Source organism: Vulpes lagopus, chromosome 1, assembly GCF_018345385.1.
Source record: "Vulpes lagopus strain Blue_001 chromosome 1, ASM1834538v1, whole genome shotgun sequence".
NCBI classification, from domain to species: domain Eukaryota; kingdom Metazoa; phylum Chordata; class Mammalia; order Carnivora; family Canidae; genus Vulpes; species Vulpes lagopus.
This window is the reverse complement of record NC_054824.1, coordinates 173,646,613-173,663,035: the sequence shown is the minus strand read 5'-3', so window position 1 is coordinate 173,663,035 and position 16,423 is coordinate 173,646,613.

Here is a 16,423-nt window from a genome sequence, read left to right as displayed (position 1 = left end):
GTGGGCGGGGGGGGAGGAGGGGTGAGGTGGGCGGGGGGGAGGAGGGGTGAGGTGGGCCGGGGGGGGGGGCCGGGAGGAGGGGTGAGGTGGGGGGGGTGGGAGGAGGGGTGAGGTGGGCGGGGGGGGGGGCGGGAGGAGGGGTGAGGTGGGCGGGGGGGGGAGGGGGGGAGGTGGGCGGGGGGGGCCGGGAGGAGGGGTGAGGTGGGCGGGGGGGGCCGGGAGGAGGGGGGAGGTGGGCGGGGGGGAAGGAGGGGGGAGGTGGGCGGGGGGGGGGGAGGAGGGGTGAGGTGGGCGGGGGGGGCCGGGAGGAGGGGTGAGGTGGGCGGGGGGGAGGAGGGGTGAGGTGGGCCGGGGGGGGGGGCCGGGAGGAGGGGTGAGGTGGGGGGGTGGGAGGAGGGGTGAGGTGGGTGGGGGGGGGGCGGGAGGAGGGGTGAGGTGGGCGGGGGGGGAGGGGGGAGGTGGGCGGGGGGGGCCGGGAGGAGGGGTGAGGTGGGCGGGGGGGGCGGGGGGGGGAGGAGGGGTGAGGTGGGCGGGGGGGCCGGGAGGAGGGGTGAGGTAGGGGGGTGGGAGGAGGGGTGAGGTGGGCGGGGGGGGCCGGGAGGAGGGGTGAGGTGGGCGGGGGGGGGCCGGGAGGTGAGGTGAGGTGGGCGGGGGGGAGGAGGGGTGAGGTGGGCGGGAGGAGGGGTGAGGTGGGCGGGGGGGCCCGGGAGGAGGGGTGAGGTGGGCCGGGGGTGGGGGTGAGGTGGGCGGGGAGGGCCGCTCGCCGCCGCCCGGGACTCGGCGGCTCCCCGGGGACCCCGCCGGGCCGAGCGAGGGCGAGCGCGGCAACCTGGCCCGGCCCGCGCCCCGCGGCGCGCGCTGGTCCGGGGGAAAGTTGGGCAGAACTTTCCGGGGCCGCGGGAGCCCGGGCGGCAGGAAACGCGAGCGGCCGGGAGGGGAGGGAGGAAGGGGCCGTGCGGTGGGAGGGGACGGAGCAGGCGCCGGCGGCCGCGGCTCCCCCCACCCGGGGCCGGGCCGGGCCGGGCGGCGCAGGCGGGGCGGGGGCGGGGCGGGGGCGCGGGGGGGCGCGCGGGCAGGAATGCGCCCGGGAGGCGCGCGCGGCGGGGGGGGGGGCGCGGGGGGGCGCGGGGCGGGGGGCGCGGGGGGGCGCGGGGCAGCGCCGAAACTCGGAGCCCGGCTCCCGGCTGCAGGCGCGGCGGCCGCGGGGACGTCACGGCGCTGGAATCCGAGGAATGCCGGGCGGCAGGAGCTCCCCGAGCAGGCCCGGGAGCAGCCGCGCGCCGGCGGTGCGGTGGCTTTGGGGAAACTGTTGAAAGGTGACGGCTGGGGAGGGAGGACGGGACACGCCCGGGAGCCCGGGACGCGGGAGCGGAGGAGGAGAAGCGCCCGCGGCCGGCACTGCCTAGCGCCGCTCCCGGCGGGGGCGGGGGCGGGGGCGGGGACCGGGACCCGGACCGGGACGGGGGCGGGAAGGGAAGGAAAAAAAAAATCCCCCTTAGACCTTCCAGAGCCGCAGGGGCGGGGCAGAGGCCGCGGCTTGCGCGCTCCGACCGTGAGCAAGGACAGTGCGTCCCGTTGGGGGGAACCCTCCGAGCTGGACGTCCCCGGGCCGCCGCTGCAGGGGGCTGGGGGGGCAGACCGGGACTCGGAGCAGGGATTCCCAGGCTCTCGGTCCAGGACACCAGGAGTCTCTGCGTCCTGGATCCGGTGCCTCGAGCCCCTTCCCCCCCCCCCCCCCCCCGCAGCGCCCGCGATCGCAGGAGCAGTTTCTTAGAGCTGGGACCTGGAAGAGGTCGTCTCCCCTGCCTGGGTGGGCGCTGGGGGGGGGGGGGCTTCCTTAGCACTTTCAGAGCTGGGTTTTGGGGCGACACAGCTGCTTGCCAGAGAAAGCACGCGGCCCCGGAGAGGGAACCTGGGTTTAGGACCCGCCGTGCCTGTGACCCAAGGGGTGACCGAGGGGGTATCCCAGCTCCTGGAAGCCTTGCCTTCTGCAGCTGTAAAATCATTTCCCTAGTAGTTTCCATTTCTCCGTGGTCCTTTGCGTTGCCAAAAACAGGTCTTGGGGATCTGTCATCTTAACGAAGACTCGCAACCCAGTTCTTTCAACCTTTCTTAGCCTGAAAAAGATCCTTGAAGTCGTTGTCACAGAAGATGTCCCAAGTTGTCAGTGCCCCACAACTCATTAAAAAAAAGAAAAGAAAAAAAAAACAACCCGGATTTCTTGGGGAAGAGAACTGGAAACACCAAAAAGCAAAACCTGTTGTGCCCTTCGTGGACCAATTTGTGTGACTCTTGACTTCTCGGAGCATTTGCAAACCTCCAGAACAATAAAGAAGTCGAGAAGGCCCCCACAGGGATGGAAGGAAAAGACTGCAGAGAATTGAAAATTCGATTCTCAAACTTTCAGGGACATAGCTGGATAGCTTCACTATGAACTTGCTGGATTTCCAAAGAAAGTTTCCGAATGCTTTACTGGCTCCAGGAAGCACAAAAGGCACTTTTTTTTTATGTGCACCTGCATTATTCCCCCATTTCCTAGGTGAGAAAAGTGAGGAGTGAAAAATTCACCTGTCTCACCAAGGGTCCCCACAACTCGTGAAACGTGATGATGGACCCTAGTCTGGCCCCAGAACTCAGGCTCTTACATTCATCAAAATTTGACCAAAGTAGGATTAGAATTATAAAGAAGGAAATACCTGCCGGCTTTCAAAGGAATACAGATGAGGGGGCCGCATGGGGTCTTGGAGGAAAAGATGCAGGCATTTGTGTATTGTGGCTCTGTGATGCCAAACTGTGAGCACAGCATGCCGTGACAGTTGTGGTGTAGAAGAGCAAAGGTTGCACGTAGACATACAATTCTGGTTCTGCCTCTGACCAGCCATGTGACCCTGAACAAGCCACTTCACCCCTAGGCCTAAGTTTATTTTTTAAGTGGAGTGTGACATGGAGGTCAGAGTTTGGTTGAGTTACTTCATCTCTGAGGTCTTTCCCGGGTCTGAACTTGAATGAATGTGTATACTCCTCCAGGCAGATGGCCTGCCTGTGAAGGAAGCTAAGTGATAAGGCCAGGATGTCTTGGGGTGAGGACTGTTTTCACGCTGCCTTTGGAATCAAAATGAATGTTGGGAATGTTGCTGAGCAGTCCATGGCCCAAACAAAACACACACCCCAAGACTTAGCACTAAGTCTGTGGCCTCGTTTTAATTTAAATAATTCTACTTCTAACTTTTGAAAAACCACACACGTTATCAGTTTAAAAGCCCATAAAGTACATCTGACCAGATACATTTCTCTTTCTTAGAAGATACCACAAAAAAGTCATGCTACAAGTAAGTATTTTTTAAATAAGACGTTGGATGTGAAGTGAAAAAAGCCTTTCATTCTCTAAATAAATACGATAAAGCTAGTAGTCACAAGCTACTTTCAAAAAAAAAAAAAATGTCCTAAGTCTACATCACACTCAAGTCTCCTTAATATGCATCAGAGTGAACGGGATGGTTGATGACCCAGGTCCCAAACACATATGTCACTACAGATTTACTTTAAAACTTTGCAGTTTTAGGAACTTGTCAGTATTAGATATCTCCCAAAATATTTCAACCTGTTCTAAGCCTGATTCAAACTATAAATACAGACAGGATCTCATGGGCCTTCATGAATTCCTCCCACCTTCAATATATTCCTCACATTAATTTATTAATATTATACCTTCAGAAGTCACTTGAAAGGAAAACAAAAACAAGATCCCCAATCAAAGCAAACTGGAAAGTAAGCAGACTTTTAGGAAAACTGATGATCTCAAGGGACCTTCTCCAAATGTTAAAGTCATATATATTATGTATTTGTTTTTATCCTGAGTCTAATTCCAATTCCCAAAGGAATATTTGGAAGCTTACAGTAATCTTGGGAAAGAATAATGTGGAGCTTTTTAAAAATACACATGGTCTCTGTATCCCCTGCTCTCTATCTTATTTATCTTATTCCCTCAGTCTAGGGTGGAGGCTTGGGTTGGTGTATCTATGCATCTATCTGTCATGTTTTTAGACAGTATTTTATCGACACATAATTCACATTCAATCAAAAGCACAGTCTTAAATGTACACAGAACTTGATGATTTTTTTTCATATACATGCATCCATATGACCACCACCCAGTTTAAGATACAGAAAATGTCCATCAGCATAAAAATTTCCTTCCTGTGACTTTTAAGTCCATATCAGCTCTCCACCATGGTGTAGTTTTGCTAGTTCTCAAACTTCATATAAATGGAATTACAGAGTGTGTGTGTGTGTGTGTGTGTGCGTACATATCAGATTTTGCTCTCCATTCTTCTGTTGATGTACTGGGCAGGTATATTTTGAAAACATTTCCCAAATAATTTTGTTATACTGACTCCCTCCAATTCAGAACCACTGACTTAACAGCAAAAATGTAATAAAATAAGCCTAGATCATTAGTAACCACAAAAATATATTAAGCAGAGAAGGAAAGGAAGAGAACACTTTGGAAGATCCGCGTTTAAGAGTGTTTTTATGGTAGTACGCATTCAGAGCTCCTTATGAATGAAAAACAAATAAGTAAATTGACCACTATAGGAACTTCTTGTTATCTAGTGATTTTTTTCAAGCTACATGATTCTGCAGAGCTATTGTGTATGGCCACATACAAGTACACAATGCCACTCCATGTGCTAAAATCATCTGGAGTGTGAATGGCATCCTCTGGAGTTGTACAATGTGGTGACCGTGGTATTAGGAGTTTTCCCTTTAGAAATAGTTTCATGGTACCTGCTTTGGAAGAATCATTTCTGACTTCCCTCCTCTTGCATCTTTGAGGCTTTTCATTTGGCGGGGAGAAGGGACCCCATCGCAGCCTTTCCCCACGTTGACTAAGCCAGTAAGTCACATTCTGCTCAAATATTGGTAAAATAATGAGAGACTTTTGTGGAGGCATAGATTAGATGAACGTTTGGAGCAGCTCAGTGGTATAGCACCGCCTTCGGCCCAGGGCAGGATCCTGGAGACCTGGGATCGAGTCCTACATCGGGCTCCTTGCATGGAGCCTGCTTCTCCCTCTGCCTGTGTCTCTGCCTCTTTCTCTTTCTCTCTCTCTCTCTCTGTCTCTCGAATAAATAAATAAAATCTAAAAAAAAAAAATTAGATGAACGTGCAGGACGTTTGCTTGGATTTGCTCTCCAGGCTCTTTTGGAGTCTCTCCATAGTGTGTATGTCACATACCATCTCTGGTTCATCTGTCCTAATATCTCACGCTCTCATTCTAGTTGTGCCCTCCTCTCTGGTCACTGAGCCTTGTGGTCATTTCCTCTCCATTTTATTTCTCTTTCCTCTACCCACTTCTCAGCAGAAGGCTCTCTGCCTCCCAAAGGGACTGACTACTCCCTGACCTGAGCCAACGGAGAAAGGGCCCCGATTTCCATGCCTGTCAACCTAAGCCACAAGTGAATTATTTCCTTGTTACTTCCTTCTGGAAAGAATGTCAAACATTTTTATGTTGTATTTTATTCAGGCTGGGAGGAGAAAGATGACTATGTCCTCCTGAGATGCTTTACCAGCTCCTCTGGCAACTACAGTTGACCACATGGGCCACGATATCAGTTAGCTCTCTGGACATTCACTCTAGGCAGATCAATAGTTTTTCCAATGAAAACGCACAAGATTCAGTCAGTTAGTTACTCTTTAAAAAGTCTGTACAGCAGCAGTATATATTATCAAGTACATTCTAGAAAGAGTAATTCACATGCATAATTTGTACTTTCAGAAAGATTTAAAAGAAAACCTAGGCACTATTCAGGATCTTACCAATTTCAGTGTATTCACTTCTCTACTAAATTTCACCTTGGGTTGCAAACACTCTTTGAATCATATTTTAATGGCACAGCTTCCTGTTCATATCCACATGGCTCAGCTTGCTGACTTTCCCCACTTCCCCCAACCCTAATACTGCCTTCTAGCTTTTCCAGGCCTGATGGGAACCACACAGCTTATCTCCCTACACACTGGGAATATGTACACACGCATCAAATCACTGCATTCTCTGCTCGGCGCACTGCTAATGAGCTGACCCAATCCTTATTGCCTAAAATCATGTTATCTGGAAAAGGAGGATCTTACTGCTCTTGTAATCTAGGAGAGCTTCTTCATTTTGATTTAAACAATTTTAAACTTTATGAAAGAATAGAGTCATTTAAAAATGTTTTTACATTTTCCATAGTCATTTACATGTGGTAAAACTCTCATGTTACTCTCATGTTGAATCTAACAGACCTGGTAGGCAAGGTCAACTGCCTCAGTATAAGTTCCTTCAGTGTAAGAACAAAAACCCACTTCAGATTGTCCAAGCCAAAAAGGAATATATTGGCAGGATACTGAAACATGTCTTGGAATCCTGAGAAAGAAGGGTGGGACCAAAGAACCATGAGGGTACTCTGCTACTCTCCCCTGTCTGATACTATCCTCCACCTTTGCAGGTATCCAGGCTTAAAAACTATGTAGCCCTGGGCGAATAACTCTCACCTGAATTTCCTCAAAAAAGGAGAATGATGTAAAAAAGAAAGGGGGAAATAATGAACATGTCTACTTTGTAGAGTTGTAGTAATGATTAAATTAGAACAGTACCTGATACACACAGAGCTCTTAGTATATTACCTATCAATATTATCATCATCAACCCCATTCCAGCTCTGCAGACTGGTTTTCTCCCCTTCAGCAGGGATTAAATCTCAAATCCAAATGCTTAAGAGAAAGAACGTGGCTTGAGTTGTCAACCAAGAGTCTTGGAGAAGGAACAGACTGCTGTGGCTGGACTCAGCCCTTTGCGTGGGAAGGACAGTTCCCAGAAAGGAGAAAGTGGCCGGAAGGCGCTGGGGTGGGGGACAAACAGTGAAAGCACGCCAGAAAGGGAAAGGAGAAATTTTTTACCAAACTGAAGTCTTAGGAATCCCTCTGTTCACTCTGTAACTATCTCCACCATCTATGCAAAGGACCAAACCTGGCTTCTCATGTGGAGAGATGAAAGTGACCCACTAGGGGGGGAAATGACCTCGGGTGGAAGGTAAGGGAACCAATATCCACTTGTGCTCTAGGAAGGAGATTAGGTCCTGTGTGTGTATAATTTGAGGCAATCCTGGGGACAGCATTTGAGTGTTATAAACTGACTGTTCCTCTAAAATTCATATGTTGAAGTCCTAACCCCCAATACGACCATATTTGTAAATAAGACCTTTATGGAAGTATTTAAGGTTAAATGAGATCATGAGGGTGAGGCCCTAATCCAATAGGACCAGTATCCTAACAGGAGGAAGACACACCAGAGCTCCTCTCTCTATGTGTGCACAGAGGAAGGGCCATGTGAGGACATAGCAAGAAAGAGAGAAAGGAGAGAGGTCTCACCAGAAATTAACCCTAAAGGCGCCTTCACCTTGGGTGTCCAGCCTCCAGAATTGTGAGAAAATCAGCATTTATTGTTTAAGCTCCACAGTCTGTAGTATGTTGTTACGGTGGCCTGGGCAGGCTAATGCACTTAGGTTAGTGTTTGTTGTTGCTTCACTGCAAAATAAATTGAGACCTCACAACATTATGTACTTTATACTCAGACATGTAACGAAGATAGTAGGTGCCTAAGTGAATCGTAGAGCCAGGATTCACAGCTTTCTCATTTCTCATTCTAAAGTTCACGTTCATTTTCATCCATCATGTTGCTGCAAAGTTTATCAAGTACCACCATACGTCAGGACTAGAGTTAGAAGGTGGCCAAAATTGGATAGGATAGTAAAAACAGGGGAAATCGGGTGTGTTCTAAGTTCCCATGACGGTGGTTTACCAGGAGACAGCTCTACCTGGCTGATTATAAATTGTGCTAATGAGAAGACACATATACAAAGGCCATGTCTCCCAATTTTCTCAAATCGTTCTTTTCCCACGTTTACCTGAGCATGCACAGCATAAGGGGAAGGGAAGCTGCTGTTAGATCAGACAACAGATCCTCTCAAAACACCTTAATATCTTGCTACTGTTTCTTTCATTGGCTCCTAGTTGCATGGGGTCCAGGAAGTGGCAAGTTGGATCCGTGGTCCTTCTAGCACACAAGAGGCTGCTTTTGACTGACATGAGGTCACACTTTCTGGGAGTGTGGAGTCACCTCTGTTCATGACAGCAATCTCCAAAGGTCATAAATACCCTAAATTCTAAGTTATGCATCTCCCATCCATGAACTAAGCTGAATGGTTTTCCATCCTGTGTATATCCCTACCTGGCCCACCTCTTAGGAAGGTACACAGCTATAGAATTTGCCATGGCTGGCCAAGGAGCCATCAACACCCTTCCTGAGCTGCATGAGGGCAGGTACATGATAGCTATAATTATCCTCATTTAATCTTCTCCGAAATAGCTGCCTGTTGCCATTTAGTGGCATGATAGTGGGAATAGGTGCCAGGTTGCTAAGAATAACTGGGATGCAAAAATCCTGAGAGCAATCTTAAAATTATTGTTGACAGCAGATAAAGAAAGTGTTGGTTAGGCACACTATTATAGGAAGTCAAGTCAGCCAGGACATTTCTGAGTAAAAAAGTCGATAGACTCCCCTCTTCATTATGCACATTTTCTAGTCCTTTCCCACCAACCTCAGAAGAAAAATATTTGGAGTTAGGAGGTCTATCTTGACCTTCTCATAATTATGGTGTTTGGCCTACAGGGGCCAGCCCAGATATGGCTCTTTTTCTGACATTGTCTATGTTTGCCAGTATTTCTAGCTGCCCAAAACCTCCGAAACTGTATCCAATGGGAGAAAGCTGGGCTACCCTCTTATGGGCCACTGAGTCTTCTCCTTCTGGGAGTCCTAAATGACAAATTTAAATAAACCCCCATAGGTGGCAGTTCATTAGTTTATTCCCCGCCCTCTCATCTCCTTAGTTTTGGGCGTATTGTTTAAATGTAATTTAAACACCCAGATGAAGTTGTGAGCAAGTAATAAAGCAAACTGCTCTAGCAGATTGAGAGAGGTGAAAAATGGACAGCCTTCTGGACCGAGTACAAATCCAGAAAAGACTGGAAAGTAAAACAAGAACAGGGTGCATTTGTCTCGGACATCGGCAGCTGTAGCCAGAGCACCCCTCCAAGAGGTATGGGACATGAAAGGAATCTTCGGCTGTGATTAGCGAAAAGGAACAACCTTCGTTGGGGGAGGGAAGGATCAGGTCATGTTTAGGATGCCTTTCTAAAGAACATGGGCACCCCAGCCTGCAGGGGTGAGATAGGGTTACCTGTGTGTATGGACAGGGCTGTGTAAGAGAATCCAACAGCACTAAATCAAAACCTCTCCTAAGACCTGGCTGCTTTCTGGCCGCCTCCCCTAGACCAAGGGGTGACTCAGAGTGTGCCTGGCTCTGGGACTTCAAACATTTCTGAGTAATTCCCATGGATCTGGACAAGGGCAGTTAGAGGACTGGTTTGGAATGACCACTGTGGATCAAAAGATACTTCCTGTGGCCAGCAGGCAGAAGGCAATTGCCTAGGAAGCTCAATTTTGAGGTGTCTTCTGCTCAACTAGAAGGCAGAGGTGTCTTCTAACATACTCATTCGTAGGGGCTGGAAAGAATTTACTAACATAAGAGAGGCACGAGCTGGGCTTCCCTCCACGGTTGGCACCCCTGATTTAGCAGAGTACACAAAGAGCAAGTTTTCAAATGGTGAAAGAGAAGCTGAGTTTTTAGCAACGGATGAAGATCCAAACGATCTAGCCATTGGCTACGTCTCTGATCTAACTTCCCACTACTCTTCCCTGGCTCACTCTGCTCCACGCAAGACACTGGCATTCTGCTATTCCTTGAACATGAACATGGCGAGGACTCTCCTACCTCAGGATCTTTGCACTTGTTGTCCATCCCCCTTCCCCTCCCCCCCAAGAATCTACTCCAGACGTTTCCTGGCTTGTTCACTCACTTCATTCCTCACATAGACCTTTCCCAGTCATCCTGTCAAAATAGTACCTCTTCACCACCCCATTCTCTATTCCTTCACCCTGTTCTAATTTCATCAGTGGCACTCACACTGCCTCGCATCATATGATCTATTAATATTTATTTATTGCCTTTCCCACCCCCTCCTACCACCCACCTTCTACCCCAGGAAATCCATCACTTTCAAGATTTTTGTGTGTTTTGTATTCCACCTCCTGGTGCATAGAAAATCCTCAACAATTATTGAATTTTTAAGTAAATAAACAATTATTTTTACATAAGTATGTGCAGTTATTCTCCTATGCTTAGCATCTTACCGATGTCATATGATTTATTCTTTATTACAACAATACAGGAGGTAGGGGTTACCATCTGCCATTTATAGATGAAGAAAATCAGGAGTAGGGAGAGGAAGTGACTTGTCTGTTTTTGTTGTTATTTTTAGATTGTGGTTTCTGAGTTTTGGGGGTTTCAGTGTTTATTTTTAAAGACCTCAGTCGCATTGAGTTGAGACATCTAGACTTATCCCCCGCGCCTGTCGCACTGCCTCCCTCGATTCACGCGCGGGTTCTCTTCTACTTATTTTGTAGTTGTCCCCTCTCTATGCCCTATTCCTAACCTCATTCTCCTCCTCCTCCACACTGGCATCTGATGTAGTAGATCCAAGGCGGGGTATGTAGTCCAGCTAGCTTGCCTGGGCTGACCTCCTGGCTTTGCCATTCACTAGCCGTGTGACATTAGGAAATTCTTGGTCATTATTGCTTGAACTGTTGGCCTCCTCCCATTTCCTTTCGTTCTTTTGGTGTCCCTAACAAATGGACTTGGGCACTTGTCTGATTACCCAAATTTCTTTTCTCTTTCTTTTCCATTCTCGAACCTATCTTTTCCCTGATGCGTCCTGGGAAAACTCTGTGACCAACTTCCCCAGCTCTCGTATTTACCAGATACTTTCATTATTTGAACAATCCATTGAATCCTTTATTCCAGAACTATAGGATTCTTTAAATGTTTTTTTAAGTTTCACTTTATTTTTTCAGCTTTCTCAAGGTATAATTGACAAGTAAAATTGTAAGATATTTCAAGGGTACAGTGTGATGATCTGATACAAATGTGCATCCAGCTAACACATCTGTCGTCTCACACATTTACTTTTTGTGCACATAAGAACATTTTAAGTTCTACTCTCAGCAGATTCCAATTATACAAAACAGCGTTATCAACTACTGTCACTGTTTTATACATTAGAGCCTCAAGCTGTATTCATCTTATAACTGAAAGTTTGCACCCTTTTACCAAACTCTCCCTGTTTTCTCAGCTCCCGGCCCCTGGCAACCAATATTTTACTCTCTGTTTCTAAGAGTTTATTTTATTTTTTTTAGATTCCACAAGTAAATGATATTGTGCAGTACTGTCATTCCCTGGAAGCATTCTTTCTTAATGATTCTAATTCTTTTATTCAACTGCTTATTTTCACTTTCTGTTCCCAGGAAATTCTCTCATCTTTTCAAGTATATTTATCACACTGGCTTTAACTTCTTTTTCTGTTCTCCATGAGTTCTGCTTTCTCTGGTATTGGTTGTTCAGCTTGACATTCTCCAAACTTAGAGTTCTCAGAATCTGCCCTCTGAGCTCATCCTTGACCCTTCAGGGCATTTAGCTGCCCTGATCAGTAAAATGCACCCATGGACAGGGGCAGACGTCTAGCAAGATCGTGCTTCTTCAGGTGAATTGGAGTATATAATTGTTGTCACAGGCCTTTGTGGGAGACACATGGTATTGTCCTCACCTGTTCTCCAGGGGACATCTGAATAATCTTTTTTTTTTTTTCAAAGATTTTATTTATTTATTCAGGAGAGACAGAGAGAGAGAGAGAGGCAGAGACACAGGCAGAGGGAGAAGCAGGCTCCATGCAGAGAGACTGACATGAGACTCCATCCTGGGACTCCAGGATCACGCCCTGGGCCGCAGGCAGGCGCTAGACCGCTGAGCCACCCAGAGATCCCTGAATAATCTTTTTTTGAAGGCAGTCTGTCTGTTACAAGCAGATGCCCACAGGAGTGCAAGAGCAAGGCTGTGGCGGGGGGTGGGGGGGGGGTGGGGGGTGGGGGGGGGGGCTTCCCAGGGACTGGTCCGACCGGCTATACTAAGGTCTTCTGCTCATAACCATACCAGGTCAGAGCAAGCAGAGTTACCCACTGCTTCTGGCCTAAACTCTGATATCGTTGCCCCTGCAGTAAGTACCAAAAGGAAGGGGGAAATCTGCCTAGGGCAATAGGGGGATGAGGGCAGAACTAAAACATTTTTCCCCAAACCTGGTACCTATTTGTGACTCTAGGCCCTCCTCCTTTCCCTGCCTGTGGACAGAATCTATGTCTACCCATCCCAGAAATTTCTGGGACTAGTCTCTGAGAACAGCTCTCAGGTCCATCGTTTTCTGTGGCGTGTCTTCAGGAGAGAATACCGGTGCTGCTGTGCTTCTGGCCTGTGCTGCTTTGCTATCTTACTACACATTAGAACCCTGTAAATTTTCCAAGATCACCAAGGTGGTAAGTGATATTCAAACCCTAGTCTTTTTTTATTCCAAATCTTGTGTTTTAATCCCAATCCTCAGGGGTTGCTGAAAGATGATTGGATCAAAGTATTCATCCAACTAAAAACATCATTTCATTCCAGATATTTCCCACTAAATGGAAGCTGGATCCTTAGAGAAGTGGTGGACTCCAGGTCTGAGGAAAGAATATGCAAGAAACATATATACAAGAAAGCTATCAAAAGAACATGAGGGCCTAGGTGGCTCAGCTGTTACATGCTAGGCAGGGATCTGCTGAGGTTCCCTTCTCTTTCCCTCAGTCCCTCCCCCTGATCTTTTTCAAATAAATAATAAATCTTAAAAAAACAAAACAAAACAAAAAAAGAACACCTAGGTCATAACCAAAGGACTCAGGAACTACCTTGAAGAGATTCTCATTGGCTAGAGATGGGCAAATTTTAAGGTCAATAAGGATAATAATGGTAATTATGTGTAACATTTCAAATGTGTTTATTTCCAAAAGTTTGTCAAATGATCCAAGAAAAAAAATGAATTAGTTACCACTAGAACCAACTCATTGTTTTGAAAAATAATAAATGAGGGGATAGAACCAAACCATCTTGTTTTTCCTAGGAAATGATACCACTGGTAATTAAGTACCAGATGAGAAGGTTTTTTTTTTTTTTTCCATTATAGAAATATCCTAGATAATAAATAGAAGGGATAATAAAATGAGAGTATCATTATTTTGCTGCCTTGGATAAAGTAAAAATCTAGGCACATGCGTCATTGGCTGCTAACATCACAAAAAGGGATATTAAACTATCACTATTTTGGCTTTGAGAAAAATAACCTGAATGTGACCAAACCCCTAGAATAGATCCAGCTATCAACTGCCAATTAAAAAAAAAATACAAGAGCCCAGGAATATGTTTGAACAGATCTCAGAAATGCAATCAGCAAAATGTCAGATGTAGAAAACCCCAGAAGCTAGTGGTGGCAGAGGAAGAGAGAGAATCTTGAGCAGGCTCCATGCTCAGTACAGAGCCTGATGCAGGGCTTGATCTCACGATCCTGTGATAGAGACCTGAGCCCAAATCAGGAGTCGGTAGCTTAACGGACTGAGCCACTCAGGCACCCCTAGAAAACATTTTTTAAAAACAAATACAGTGGGATCCCTGGGTGGCGCAGCGGTTTGGCGCCTGCCTTTGGCCCAGGGCGCGATCCTGGAGACCCAGGATCGAATCCCACGTCAGGCTCCTGGTGCACGGAGCCTTCTTCTCCCTCTGCCTGTGTCTCTGCCTCTCTCTCTCTCTCCCTGTGTGACTATCATAAATAAAAAAAAAAAAAAAAACAAAAAAACAAAAAAAAACAAATACAGTTCAGTGATAAGGGAAAGAAATAGGAGTAAACTAAAGATTAAAAGAGACTTAAAAGATGTATCAACTATCACAACCTGTGACCTTATTTGTATCCTAACTTAAATAAACTCTAAAAAAGCTGTTTATGCCTTTTATGAGGACATTTGAACACTGAATAGATATTAAGGAATTATTGTAAAATGTTTGAGATATGATAACTGCTATTATCTTTATACCCTTCTTTTAGAAATATATATTGAAATATCTATAGTTGAAATGTTGTATCTGGATTTTGTTTCCAGGTATAACCTTTGTTCCCGGAGGTAGGAGGAATATCTATAAAATAAGATTGTCAATGAGTTGATGATTATGGAAGCTGAGTAATGGCTATATGGGAATTTGTCACAGAATTCTGGTTAATTTTATATAAATATGAAATAATGAAGTTAAAAACCTAATAATAATTAAAAGTTATAAGTATATATTATAAAAATAATATGTTCTCATTTCAAACAATTTTGAAATAATTAAAAGGTGGATTATCTGTTTTCACATCACATTTTCATCTTAATATTCCCTGGAGATAATCACTTTAATTCTATACTGATACAAAGGTTTTATGTTCTGAATGTACTTTTTTCTTTTTCTTTTTCCCCCTTAAGTGCAAGAAAAAGCCAAGGTTAAGCATTAGCTACTACAAAATGCTGACTGTGAGTCATCCTACATTTTGGGTGAGACATACACAAGGTTTTCTTTTTTAAGTTTAGAAGAACATTTCCGAAACTGTGAACGACATAGGAGAGAAAATGAAATTTTCATTTGCACAAAATTTGAAATTTGGACTTATCAGACTAAGTTCAAAGGTTCCTTACTTTGGAGAAAAGACAATATAAATACTTCAAACTTAGGGAAAAAATTTTAGATTGGGTGGAAGGAATTTTCACCAAAAACTAGTAACCATAAGTATAACCAAAGGCACCTTTAAAATGTGAACACGGGATACCTGGGTGCCTCAATGGTTGAGCATCTGCCTTAGGCTCAGAACGTGATCCCAGGATCCAGGATCGAGTCCCGCATTGGGGCTCCCTGCGAGGAACCTGCTTCTCCCTCTGCCTGTGTCTCTGCCTCTTTCTCTTCCTCTCTTTCTCTCTGTGTCTCTCATGAATAAATAAATAAATCTTAAAAAAATAATAAAATGTGAACACGACTGTTGATTTTAATGTGTACATTTTATTAAATTTATACATAACTTTTCGCACTTGATCTTAGCCAAAAGACCAAGAAGTGATTTATACATAACTTTTTAAATGCACACACCCCGTGGTCCATGATTTGGAGAAAGTCAGGAGACCTGACTCTTTAGGGAACCTCTGTATAGGGCACCAAAACAACTGGTCAAGCCTATTGATTCAGTTTTTAAAATTATTTGTTTCAGCTACAATTATCCCATTAAAATAGCTGATAAGTTCATCAGAGTAAACTTGTCCAGGAAAAAGGAAAAAAGAAAGCTCAGCAAGCGTACAAATATAAATAGAGACCAAGTATCATAACTACATGAACCTTATTTAAAAACAGAGAGAAACATTTAGTGTGTACATCTTATTATCTCTTTTCTGACAAGAAGCAGGAAGATGGACTTGTGAGGTCCTTCTGCACGCCAGGAACCACCTACTCCCACCCATCTGCCAAGCCAGCTCCATATGTTCTATAAAGTCAATGGAATCTTTTTTGTGACATTTTTCCCAATTAAAGAGAGCATCTTTTCTACCCAGTTTTTCCTACAAACTCCTTATAAACATTTATATGTCTGTATTTATGTTAGATTTAATCTATTTCTTATCGACTATATACAGGTTAACTATGTTAATTTTTTGTGTACATAGTTGATCTCAACATTATTTCAGAAATATTTAATAATCCCCTACTAAGTGCTGATAATACCCAGTTGAGTAAGACATGTACTATATTTAGACAGAAACAGGTCTTCGTTATCATCAGTCAACACTTCCTATACCTAATAACAGCATTTTGAATGAATACATACTTTTTGATAAAGATGGATGGTGCAGGTTTTTTAAATGATAGAATATGGGGAGAATGTTCAATAGCTTGTTTTTTTGGAAGAGCATTATTACCACATTTTTCCGTAGTTTTTAATTTAAAAGAGAATAGTTCAAATTAAATGAGACTTGGCATAAAACCTCAAAAAACATTATGGCATAATCAAATAATGAAAACAGGGTTGGGATTTAAGAAAATCTTTAGTAGGAGCATGGAAACACCATTTCTGGCTAAAATAGCACTTCGCTGTACAAACTGTAAATGAAGGCCATAGAAGGATTCTAACTACAGAATTCCTAGTATTTGAAAAATCATGCAAAGGAAAAAAATTATAATAAAAAATAAAAAGTTTATATAATAGCTATTCCATAAAGTTACTTACATCCTTATGCATATTCTATATATATGACTGAATACTCACTTTTATTGACTTGCAACCAGCAAAACCATTGCTACTGATTTGTAGGAAGCAAGTGCTCTAGAAAAATAATTTGAGG